This window comes from Chiloscyllium plagiosum, chromosome 6, assembly GCF_004010195.1.
Source record: "Chiloscyllium plagiosum isolate BGI_BamShark_2017 chromosome 6, ASM401019v2, whole genome shotgun sequence".
NCBI classification, from domain to species: domain Eukaryota; kingdom Metazoa; phylum Chordata; class Chondrichthyes; order Orectolobiformes; family Hemiscylliidae; genus Chiloscyllium; species Chiloscyllium plagiosum.
In genome coordinates, this window is record NC_057715.1 from 102,877,563 (window position 1) to 102,891,295 (window position 13,733).

Below are 13,733 nucleotides of genomic sequence, written 5' to 3' on the forward strand. Positions count from 1 at the left end.
ATACTTTTCTTCTGCGTGTGTGTGTGGGGGGGGGGAAAGGGGGGGTACCTCTCAAGGAAAGCAACAACTGCAGCCAGATCAATGGCACCACGATTGGCTCTGTTGTTCAGCAAGAAGTGTCATAGAACATAGAACATAGAACATAGAAGAATACAGTGCAGTACAGGCCCTTCGGCCCTCGATGTTGCGCCGATCCAAGCCCACCTAACCTACACTAGCTACTATCCTCCATATGCCTATCCAATGCCCGCTTAAATGCCCATAATGAGGGAGAGTCCACCACTGCTACTGGCAGGGCATTCCATGAACTCACGACTCGCTGAGTAAAGAACCTACCCCTAACATCTGTCCTATACCTACGCCCCCCTTAATTTAAAGCTATAAAAGTGTCGAAGTGTACGGAGCAGTAATGAGAGGGGAACTCTACAGTAAGGGACATGGATAGAGGCTATGTGTGGGACTCCAGAGTGGCGTGTTGCAACCCTGATGCCAGAGTCAAGATGTCTCTGAGATGGCACAGGACTTTCTGCAAGGGCAGAGTGAGCAACCAGTGGTCATGGTCCAATATTGGCAGAACAATATTGGCAGAAAGAGGGCTGAGGTCCTGCAAAAAGAATTTAAAAAGTTAGATACCAAATTGAAAAGCAGGACCTGCAGTGTTGTAATGTTGGGATTACTCCTTGTACCATGTGCTAGTGAGGCCAGGAATAAGAAGTTGAATGTGTGGCTGAAGAGCTGGCAGAGGAGACAGGGCTTCAAATACCGGATCATTGGGATCACATCCAGGGCAGGTGGCACCTGTACAAGAAGGACAGGTCACACCTAAACTGGAGGGGCACCAATATCCTGGTAGGGAGGTTTGCTAGTGCCACTTAAGAGGGTTTAAACTAGTGTGGCAGGGGGTGGGAGCCAGAGCAGTGGGTCAGAACATGGAGTGGGGATTCAGGAGAAGCTCAAAGTTAAGTAAGTCTAATAGGACAAACAGGCAAGGCCAGGTGAATGAACAAGGTGGGACTTACCCAGAAGGGTATTTATTTTAATGCAAGGAGTATAACAGGTAAGCGAGATGAGCTGACAGCTGAATTAGTACACGCAACTACAATGTTCTAGCCATTACAGAAATTTGCTTGCGAGGGGGACAGGACTTGCAACTCAATGTTCCAGAGTTTAGGTGTTTCAGAAAAGAGTGAAAGAGAAATGTAAAAAGGATGGGGGAGAGGACTCATCCAGTGAGGCCATACGAGTAGAATTTAAGAATAGCAAAAGTGCAATCCCCACAATGGGGTTATAGTATAGGCCTCTCAAAAGCCAGCAGGAGATAGAGGAACAGACATGTAAGGAGATCGGGGAAATACATACAAACAACAGGGTTGTTGTAATGGGTGATTTTAACTTCCCCAACATTGACTGGGACTCCCTTTGAATTTGTTAGGTGCATCTAGGAGGGTTTCCTGAACCAATTTGTAGGTAGTCCAACTGGAGAAGAGGCTGTACTAGACCGTGTTTTGGGAAAAATGCCTGGTCAGGTGATCGAAGTTTCAGTGAGGGAACATTTTGGAAACAGTGATCATAATTCCACAAGTTTTGGAATAATTGTGGATAAGCGTATGACTGGCCCTTGGGTGAAATTGTTAAATTGGGGAGGGCTAATTACAACAGTATTAGGCATAAACTGGAGAGATTAGATTGTAGGCAGCTGTTTAAGGATAAATCCATATTGATATGTGGGAATCTTTTAAAATCCTGTTGATGCGACTTCAGCACCAACTGTGAGGGTGAAAGGTAAGGCTAGCAAAATTCAGGATCCTTGGATGACAAGAGATATTGAAAGTTCAGTCAAAAAGTATGTGAGCTTCAGGAAACTGAAATCAAACAAAGCCCTTAAGTAGTATAAAGGAAACGGAAAATAACTTGAACAATAAATTAGGAGGGCAAGAAAGGACTGTGAAATATCTTTGGAAAGTAGGATTAAAGAGAATCCCATTTTATGCATTTTATACATAAATGCATTGTACACATTTATTAGGAACTAAATGATAGCTAGGGAAAGAGTAGGTCCACTCAAGAATAAAGGACAGAATTTATGCTAGGAGCCAGAGGAAGTGGGTGAGGTCCTTAATGAGTACTTTGCATCTGTATTCACCAAGGAGAAGAACATGGTACAATTAGCGAGGGGTAATGTTGATATTCTGGGGCATGTCAATATTAAGAAGCTGAGCATTGAAAAACATTAAATTCGATAAGTCCCCAGAGCCCAGTAGCATCTATCCCAGGATACTAAAGGAAACAAGGACAGAGATTGTTGGGCATTGACAAAGATCTTTGTATGCTCTTTCACCACAGGTGAGATCCCAGAAGACTGGAGAATAAGCAATGTTGTTCCTTTGTTTAAAAAGGACAGACGATAATCCAGGATATTATAAACCAGTGAGCATTATGTCAATGGTAGGGAATTTATTGAAGAAGATTCTTAGGATTTACTCACAGTTGGAGAAGAATGGGTTATTAGGCATAGTCAGCATTGCTGTATGCTTTAGGGATAGTCAGCATTGCTTTATGCTGGGGAGGTCATATCTCACAAACTTGATTGGGTTTTTTGAGGAAATTACAAAGCTGATTGATGAGGTTGTGTGTCTGTTGTTTACATGGACTTTACTATTTGATAAGGCCCATGGTAAGATGGTATTGAGCATAGTCACACTTGGGATCCATGGTCACAGCAAATTTAATGCAAAATTGATTTGGTCATAGAATCAATTGTGGAGGGTATTTTTCTGACTGGAGGTCTCTAATCAATGGTGTTCCACAAGGATCAGTGCTGGTTCCTCTGTTGGTTGTATTTATATTGAAATTAATAGATGAAAGTGTAGGTGTTCTGATTAGTACATTTGCAGGTGATATGAATATGTGTGGAGTTGTGGGTGATGAGAAAAGTTATCAAAAGATATGGTAGCATATAGATCAGTTGACAAATTGGACAGAGAAAGGGTAGATCAAGTTTAATTCAGTCAAGTGTGAGGCAATGCATTTTGGGAGATCAAATGCAAGAGGGAAATATACAGCTAATGACAAGACACAAAGGAGCATTGATGTACAGAGGGATCTTGGGGCATGAGAACATAGTTCCCTGAAAGCAGCAACACAAATGAATACAGTGGTAAAGATGGCATATTTGCCTTCATCAATCTGGGCATTGAGCACAAAGGTTGGCAAATCATGTTGCAACTATCTAAGACAGGGAAGTAAGAGGAAAACAAAGCAGACACAGGGAGATTGTGCAAACTCCACACACTCACCTGAGGCTGGAATCAAACCCAGGTCCTTGGCACTGTGAGGCAGTAGTGCTAACCACTGAATCACCCACAGAGTCATCCAGCACAGAAGAGGCCCTTCAGCCCATCAGGTCTGCATGACGTCACTAAACTAATTCCCATTTTCCAGCACAGGTCCATACTCTTGAATGTCATGATATTTAAAATGCTCATCTACATATATTTTGAAGGTTGTGAAGTTTTCCACCATTACTTCCTCTGAGACAGTGTATTCCAAATTCCCACCACCTCCCTGGGTGAAGAAATGTTTCTTCAAATCCCCAGTAAACCTCCTGCCCTTCACTTTAATTGTGGCCCCCACATTATAGATCCTTTTAATCAGAAAATTATCTGAAGTCCACCTTGCCCATGCCCCTCAAAATCGCATGCACATTAATCAGGTCCCCTGTCAGCTTTCTCTGTTCTCAAGGAAACAACACAAGCCTATCCAGCCTCCCTTCACACCTAAAATGCTCCAACCCAGGTGACATCCTGGTAAAACTCCACTGCATTCCTTCCAGCGCAATCACATAGAACACCTTTTCAGTTTTTTGACTGCTGCCAGTGATGCATTCATCCATATAACTGAGATGTATTTCTTTCACTTTCCTGACTTGCGCCTGATGAATAGGAAACACTTTAAGGAGATAGCAGGTGGGCTGACACCTCTCAGAGTTCTCAGTTGCTGAACATGAAGCATTTTGGAATGTGCTGAGGACACAGAAGGATGCTGCATCAATTGCAAATCTTTACTTTCCCCCCAGATGAGGGCCAGTTTCCACACTGTCGGGATTCTATGATTCTATGATTACATAAAGGTTTGGATGTTTAGTAACACGAGGCACTGAATTTTAGCATACAATTCCATCTGGAAAACAATCGTGTTATTGCAGGAGATTCACTGATTTTCAGCTGGTTTGATAAATTCACAATAGTAGGTTTCTCAGGCACAGTGAAGGAGTAATCAAACACATTACAGAAATCATTATTTCATTACAACCAGTCAGAAATGTCCAACCAGCTACTGAGTATTGAATACGACCAGCCTTGTACACACTTTGATATTGATTGAGGGACACATATTGACCACGGCAGCGGGGAGAGCTCTGCTGTTAGCATCATGTCCACCTCTGAGGGCAAACAGGACTCTGGATTTAATATTTCTTCTGAAAGACAGAACCTCAGACAGTGCAACACTCTCTCAGTGGTATGGTCAATCAAGATTCGAGTGGAACTGAAACCCACATTCTAACACAGACGACAATGCTTCCAACAGAATCCTGGAAGACAGCAAGAACATTAAAAAATAGGAGTAGGCAATATGCTATCTTCAGCCTGCTTCATAATTAATTATGATCACAGCTGATCTACCTCAAATTCAATTTCCTATACTCACTCCATAGTTCTCCAATCCTTTACCATGCATAATTCTATTATCAGAGTCTTGAATATACTTAATGCTGGGACTCCACCATTTGTCTCTCTCCGGTGAGAGAGCAGACAAAGGCCGCTCCCACTTTTCACAATTAGGTTTCTGATGTTTTATGACATTAAGGACAGACTTAAAGTTGTTGTTGTAAGGTGTAAACCAGTCAGGTGTATCAGCGAATACAATTGGAAACATTTAACTTGATTCTCTATAAGCTGTATTACCGAATAACAAGACCAATAAGTCGTACTGGCACTCCAACATATTAAAAGTTGGCTTCTAATTTTTGTTTCCAAGGCACAGGAAAGGGTTAGGAGTTCAAGCTGCTCCAATATTCGTCATTTATATTCAAATTCCTGGAGCCTGCAGAGAGTCATAGAGGTGTACAGTATGGAAACAGACCCTTTGGCCCAGCATGCCCAAGCTGCCCGCAATTTAAACTAGTCCTGTTTGCCTACATTTGGTCCATATCCCTCCATACCTATCCCATCCAAATTCAACTGTCAAATTCCAATGTAGGTCTTGGTCTAAAACTGACTGGTCTAAAATACAGAATCATTTGCCCCACTAGGCCCCATTTGAAAGGGGGCCATGACCCGATCAACTTGAAACATTAACTTTCACATGGTATATTCAAGGCTGAGATAGACAATGCTTTAATCAGTCAGGGAAAAGGCAGGAAAATGGAGTTGAGGAGTATCAGATCAGCCAGGATGTCATGGAATGGTGCAGCAGAGTCAAAGGGCTGAATGGCCTACATTTGTTCCTACAGCTTATGGTCTTTATACCTCCAAAAATGAATCCTGACCTGCTGAAGGTGCGCCAAAAATTTTGTTTGCTTTTGATTGCAGATTTCCAGCACCCCAGCAAATCCTTGCCCTGTCTAACATCATTGGTTGAATGGAGAGGACTATAAGACATAGGAATAGGATTAGGCTATTTGGCCCATCGGGTCTGCTCTGCCATTCGATCACGGCTGGTATGTCTCTCAACCTCATTCATCTATCAATAACCTATCTATCCCTGTCTTAAATACAGTCAAAGACTTGGCCTTTGCAGACTTCTCTGGTAATGAGTTCCACAGATTAACCATCCTCTAGTTAAAGAAATTCCTGCGATGATTGTGAAGGCTTGTAGCTCAGGTTGTGGTTCAGGTTGTAGATTTTCCTCATATCAGTTCTGAAGGGTCTTGCCTTCACTCAGAGTCTGTGCCCTAAGGGCCTAGTCTCTCCTACTAGTGGAAACAGTTTCTCCATGTCCATTCCAACCAGGCCTCCCAGTATGCTGCAAGTTTCAATCAGATCCCCCCTCATCCTTCTAAACTCCATCAAGTACAGACGCAAGGTTTTCAACTGCTCTTCAAATGACAAGCCCTCCATCCCCTAGATCATTGTTGTACTCTTCTGGATGCCCTCCAATGCCAGCACATTCCTTCCTTGGGTAAGGGGCCGAAACTGCTCACAATATTCCAAATGTGTTCTGACAAGAGCCTGATAAAGACTCAAGAATACATCTTGAGATGAATGCTAACATTGAATTTGCCTTCATAACTGCCAACTGAACCTGCATGCCAACCTTAAGGAGTCCTAGTTCAGGATTCTCCAAGTCCCTTTGTGCTTCAGTTTTTTTAAAGCTTTCTCCCATTTATAAAATATTCTATGTCTCTATTCTTCCTACCAAAGAGCATAACTTCACTCACTCCCACATTGTATTCCATCTGCCACTTTTATGCCAATTCTCCTCGCTTGTCAAAGTTCTTCTGCCTCCCATCTCCTCACCACTACCTATACCCGCCCCCCCTCCCTCCTGTTATATCATCTGCAAACTTGGCAATAATGCCCTTAGCTCCTTTGTCAGGGTTCACTTGGATGCACCTTCAATTGAATAAAGACTGTGCACTTAACAATGTTGAATTGCCTTTTCATTTTTTTCCAGATGGTGTTGATCCGCTGTAGAGCTTGAGTAAGCTCTAGTGTAGATTGTCAGTGTTTCCAGCTTCATTTTCAAAAGCCTCCTGCATTGGCAACAGTAACGCTCAACAGTCATCAATCCCAGTAAAAACGTCCATATGGCGAACACTCTACTTTAAAATAAAGTGGCTCTTGCCAGCATCTAGAGTTAACTGACAGGGCAAGTTTACTCTCACGCTACCAGAACTGTCAAGGCTTAACTGGGAACAGGGTGTTGATAATCATGTCCCACTGTTCCACAAGTCCTCGCAAAATGCATAATGGTATAAAATCCTAATGAGATCACTAAAATGATTAATTTGCCTGACTGCTGCTCAAAACAAAATAATTTCTCATTGGGTTTTATCAGTAATGATAAAATAAATCTATTCACTGTAACACACTTAACAAAGCAAGGAAGAACTTCCAATCTAATATTACACAACAAACTACCCCTTTCAATACATACAAACACGCACATGCTTACAATTAAGGCAGACAATTAGTTTAACAGATGAACTATGTAAGGGAAAAGAATACAAAAAGGGTATACAAAATTCTGAAGACCAAAAGTGCCTTAGTTAGAGGTAAATATGGGGTAGGGAATGGGCCTGAGTGGGTCACTGTTCGGAGGGTAGGTGTAGACTTGTTGGTCGAAGGGCCTGTTTCCACACTGTAGGGATTCTTAAAAAAAAAAAGTCAAGACCACAAAGGGGTAAGTTATTTTTTACAATGTCCTTTCAATTTTAGCTCTGATGGAATTCTGTCATCTAGAGGTCATTCTTCAATCCGATCGGTGATCAAAGTGAATCTGATATTTTCTTGTTTGAATTATCTCTCTTAAGCTTCTTGGTTTTCTGTCTTTTTCTCACTGAATGAGGTAGTGGGAGAGGGTGATGATCTCTGTCTCCAGGGGCTGTACTTTTCTTCTCTGCTGTTCATGACACTTTAGGGTGACACAGTGGCTCAGTGGTTAGCACTGCTACCTTATAGCACCAGGGCTCTGGGTTTGATTCCATCCTCAGGCAACTGTCAGTGCGGAGTTTGCACATTCTCCCCATGTCCACATGGGTTTCCTCCCACAGTCCAAAGAGGCCCCACTGAAGCCTCCTCCCACCCCTTCTTAGCTAACGCCATCTTCAATAGCATATATTCAAAATGCTTATTTGCAATACCCTGAAATGCATCAATCAAGAGGGCTGCCTCGTCATTAATAATATCGAGCATCTTGAGTTTTGTTGGAGTTGCACTCAACCAGACTAGTGAAGAGCATTCCATAACACTCATGTTATAAAATGGTAAAGATATACATGAAGTAAATGAAAAATAGTTTAAAATATATACAGCTTCTGGACATTTTGTTGGTCCCTGTAGACGTGTCTGGGAGAATTCCAATGATTTTTATCCAATGCCCCTGGGCTCACTATATGTCAAACTCCAATCTGTCAGTCAATTTCCCCTTGTTCTCCCATGTATTCATTAACCCACCTAGCTCCATGGAACTACTGGTAAACACTACGCACCTGCATTCGGTATGCTCTAATGCAAAGACAATGGAACAGGAACCAACCAGGCAAGAGAAGACTCACATGTTTGATCACTATGAGTGAACAGGAATAGACCATCCAGACCTGGCACCAAATAAGAAGAGCTCTGAAGGTCAGTCCAACAAAGATGAATGTTCACTGATAAGCATTAGCCACTCAGAATACTAATGAAACAAACTTGATTAATTTCTTTGAAACAATAGAGAACATTCATGAGGACAGTGTGGTTGTTATGGCTTTTGTCAAAGGTTTAATCATGCGATGCTGGGCCAGCATTTATTGAACACCTCTAGCTGCCTTTTAAAAGGTGATGGTAAGCTGCTTTCTTGAACCACTGTAGTCTGTTTGGTGTGGTGGACCCCAATGCCATGAGGGAGGTGTTCTGGAATTTTAACCTAACAACAGAAGGAACTTCAATATATCTCCAAGTCAGGATGGAGAATGGTTTGGAAAGGAATTCACAGGTAACATGTTACTGTGCATCTGCTGCCCTTGTCCTTGTAAATGGTAATGGCCATGGGTTTAGAATGCACTGTCTAAGGAGCTTTGATGAATTTCTGCAGTGCATCTTGTAGATAGCATTCAGAGCTGCCACTTAGCATCGATGCTGGAAGGAGTGGATATTTATGGATGTGACACCAATCAAGCAGACTGCTTTGTTCTGGATGTTGTCAAACTTCTTGAGTGTTGCTGGAATTGTGTAATCTCGACAAATGGGGAGTATTCCATCACACTGCTGACTTGTGCCTTGTACAGGCACAAGGCTTTGGGGAGTTAGGAGATGAGGTACTCACTGCAGGACTTCAAGCTTCTGCCCTCCTCTTGTTGTCACAATATTAATATGGTTAGTCTAATTCAGTTTCTGGTCAATGGTAACCTCCAGGTTATTGATAATAGAGGGATTCAGTGATGGTATTGTCATTGGATATCAATGTCAGTTGTTGTTAATTTTCTCTTCCTGGAGATGAAATGCCTGGCACTTGTGTGGTGCAGATGTTGTTTGCCATTTGTCATCCCAAGCTTGGATTTTGTCCAAGTCTTCTTGCATTTGGACATGAACTGCCCCAGAATGTCAGGAGTTACGAATAGTGCTGAACATTGTACAATCATCGGTAAGCATTCCCACCTGACTTTATGTTGAAGAAAAAAATCACTGATGAAGCAATCGATGATGGTTGGGCCTAGAATACTACCCTGAGGAATTCCTGCAGTTAAAAGAATTGTTTCGGTAAAAGATGCTGTTACGAAAAGCTCCAAGCTTTTTGTGGTTTATCCAAAAGCTCAGTCAGTAAATTAAATCTAAAGGGCAGCATTGATTAAATAATTGGCGAAGGAACCAAGACCAAGGGACCAACAAATGCAGGTGTTTTCAGCAATGTCCGCATGCTTTGAAAGAACTAAACAAAAACTTGACGGGTAAATACACCTAATTAGCTTGTGGGAAAAGAGCAGGGCACTGGAACTAATTAAACAGTCCTTCCAAGGAGCTGGCACAGTCAGAATGGCTTCCATCTGTACTGCATCTCTCCACAATTCTACAATTTCCAATTGCATCGCCAATGCACAAGCTTCAATCACAGCACTAGGTCAAATTAAAATTACAGCTGTCACTGGCAAAGCAAAGTTATTAAAATAAGAATAATAACGTTTACAGACTGCAGCAACTGTCACAAGAGCACGCATCCAGGAATAGCAGAGTTGGCAATCTCCACACAGCAAATGAAACAAGAAGTCACATTACCTGGTGCCAGCGTTTCCTAACAATGTGCACATCTGGCAATATAAGCCATCAGCGTCACAATTGTTCAATTATTGTACTTCATGCTTGCCAGGCATCAGCGTTAGTGACACTGAGCATCACATTAAAGTCCTTGTAGAGAGATTTAACATCTTATTTATAGATTGTTTTCCCAGCAGATCTAAAAAGGCTGCTGAAACCAGATATAGATGTTCAACCAATCACCTTGTGCAATTAATTTGGGTTTCCCAAATATAACTGTTTGAAAGGCCAGGCGCTAGGCAACTAGAATTGCAAAATTGGTTGCAAACACCCCCTGAGATTTCAAATCCCAAACTAATACTTTGGCAAACTGCTCGACAATGCACATTTTAGACTCGGGCTTTTTATTTTAAAACCAGCACAGTCTGTCATTTTGAAGTATAGCTGGGAACTTCTCACTTTCCAAACGCTGAGCTAAAAACAATGTAAAATTCTCTCCTTACGTTAGAGTTGGTGCAGTAGAATGCAAAGAAATTATGATTAAACTGATTGTGTGGATCCAAATCTATTTGATGGTTTGATTACACAGGTACAGCAAGAGCAAAATATAACCTCCAATGATTTTCTGTACGTAAAGGAGACACAGTCGAAGCTGGTCTTCTGTAAGATGACTCAACATCCATTTGCGTTTTGCTATCCTTTATCTAAATTCTTGGAAAGATTAAATCACCACATTGCTGATTACTCTGTTCCTTCAGACTACAGTGCCTTCACTGAGTTTTCTTTGCCCCCCAAGATGTAGTACTTTTTAGATTCCTGCATTGAACTTTATTAGATATTTATCCACCTACTTCCATAAATCTATTTGGTCCACTTACAATCATGCTTTTTTTTCTTGCAGCTCACCACCCCAACAATTTACTATCATCAGCGAGCTTTGATATCAATTATTTCATAACTCTGTCCAAGTCACTTTTGCAGAAGTAAAAGAAAAAGGCATTGTCTACTTTTTATATGGAATACTTGCTACTGTGCTGTAAAACTGCACAAGAGGATCAACTACCTGCTACATAAACTACCCTATTCACCTTGAAGAAAATAGGGTGGTTTGTAACAATAATTTTACACATCAGACAACAAGTTGAAGATCTATCCCCAGCACACCCTGAATGCTTTCAACAGCTTTGGTGTTAAAGTAATATTTTTAACAATGTAAAATGCCACAATTCTTCTAAATATGGCCCACAACACAGAGCTGCTGAGTACAAGTGCAAGCAGGAAGGTAGGTTGGTTACTAAGATGGTCATGGATCGGTGGAAAACAGCAGGCAGCAAATATTCTAACTGGAGTGGACTGTCCGGTGTGACTTCCACCACTCGCAGGCAGAAGTCAGGTCAGTTCCAAAACATTTTCATCAATGATCCTCCTTGTGAAAAGATCAGGTGAAATGGTGAGACAACTTTTGCAAGTTTAACTGACAAATTGAGAACTGTCTGAAAGTTTAGCCAGTGTTTCCAGTGAAAGGCAGAATCCAATGACCACTGATGTGCGCACACCAGATGCTGTTCTCTTCTAGTCTGGAGTTCTAAACTCATGCAATCATACAGCATGGAAACAGACCCTTCGACCCAACTTGACCCAATCAAGTTTCCCAAACTAATTTAGACCCACTTGCCTGCATCACTCCCCTACCCTGGGGAAAAGATCTTGACTTTCATCTTACTATGCCCCTCATAATTTTATAACCCTATAATATGGTCACTCCTCAGCATCCTACATTCCAGGAAAAAAAATCCCAGCCTTTCCTTATAAATCAAACCTTCCAGTCACAATGGCATCCTTGTAAATCTCTTTTGCATATTTTCCAGTTTAATAACATCCTGCTTTTAGGAGGGTGACCAGATTTGTACACAGTACTCCCACTGTGGCCTTATCCATGTCTTGGACATAGAACAGAGAACATAGAACAATACAGCGCAGAACAGGCCCTTCGGCTCTCAATCTTGTGCCGACCTATGAACTATTCTCCCCCTACACTATCCCATCATCATCCATGTGCTTATCCAAGGATTGTTTAAATCTCCCTAATATGGCTGTGTTAGACGCAGGTAGGGCATTCCACGCTCTTACCACTCCCTGAGTAAAGAACCTGCCTCTGACATCTGTCTTAAATCTATCACCCCTCAATTTGTAGTTACGCCCCCTTGGACAAGCTGACGTCATCATCCTAGGAAAAAGACTATCACTGTCTATCCTAGGTAATCCTCTGATCATCTTGTATGTCACTACCAAATCCCCTCTTAGCCTTCTTCTTTCCAATGAGAACAGACCCAAGTCTCTCAGCATTTCCTCCTGACCAGGCAACATCCTGGTAAATCTCCTCTGCACCTTTTCCAATGCTTCCACACCCTTCCCAAAATATGGCGACCAGAACTGTACACAATATTCCAAATGTAGCCGCATTAGCGTTTTGCATAGTTGCAACATGATATTGCAGTTCCAGAACTTAATCCTGAAGAATTCCTGAAGATTCCTGAAGAAGGGCCTGTGCCCGAAACGTCGAATCTCCTGTTCCCTGGATGCTGCCTGACCTGCTGTGCTGTTCCAGCAATAAAGTTTCAACTTTGATCTCCAGCATCTGCAGACCTCACTTTCTCCCAGAACTTAATCCCTCTACCGATTAAACCTAACACACCATATGCCTTCTTCACAGCACTATCAACCTGGGTGGCAACCTTCAGGGATCCATGTACATGGACTCCAAGATCCTTCTGCACATCCACACTACCAAGAATCTTTCCATTGACCCAGTACTCTGCCTTCCTGTTATTCTTTCCAAAGTGAATTACCTCACATTTAGCTGCATTGAACTCCATTTGCCATCTCTCAGCCCATTTCTGCAGTTTATCCAAGTCCTCCCTGCAACCTGTAACATTCTTCCAAACTGCCCACTACTCCACTGACTTTAGTGTCATCTGCAAATTTACTAATCCATCCACCTATGCCTGTATCTAAATCATTTATAAAAATGACAAATAGCAGTGGTCCCAAAACAGATCCTTGTGACACACTACTGGTAACCAGACTCCAGGCTGACATCCATGACACTCAACTCCTGCACTTAATGTTCTAAGTGATGAAGGCCAGTACGCCAAATGGTTTCTTCTTCACCCTGCCTATGCACATTGGAGACACAGTACGCACTCTCTCCACATCCACTTCACCACCATAGCACCCCCGCATCCCCCCCGCCCACACCACCCAAACTTTGGGGTAGCCAAAGTTAATGAATTCTTATTTTCAACCTTTGTACCTCACTTCATCATATTTCTCAGTAAGTTGACAAGGACGTCTTGTCGAGAGACAAAAAACCTGCAGATGCTGGAATCCAAAGTAGACAGGCAGGAGGCTGGAAACTCACAGCAAGCCAGGCAGCATCAGGAGGTGGAGAAGTCTACATTTCAGATGTAACCCTTCCTCAGGACTGGAGTTCTGAAGAAGGGTTACACCCAAAACGTTGACTTCTCCACCTCCTGATGTTGTCGAGCTTGCTGGGTTCCTCCAGCCTCCTGCCTGTCTTCTAAGGAAGTCTTGTCAGCCTTGCTTAGACCAAGGAACATCAATGAAACTTGCAACAGGGATGTTAATAGAAAATTAAAACAAACATCACCAAACCATATCACAAATCAATCCACCAAAGTTCTTCAAGTATGACTTTGAATTTAATTACACTGCAATTACAAAAGATGTCCATCCATTTTGAATGTTACACACGCT

The 13,733-nt window shown here is 42.2% G+C and overlaps 1 protein-coding gene across 3 annotated transcripts in view; it reads right to left on the reverse strand.

The window, feature by feature from the left end:
- oca2 (oculocutaneous albinism II) overlaps positions 1-13,733 on the reverse strand; it is a 526,553-nt gene that overhangs the window by 369,468 nt on the left and 143,352 nt on the right. The window lies entirely within an intron of this gene.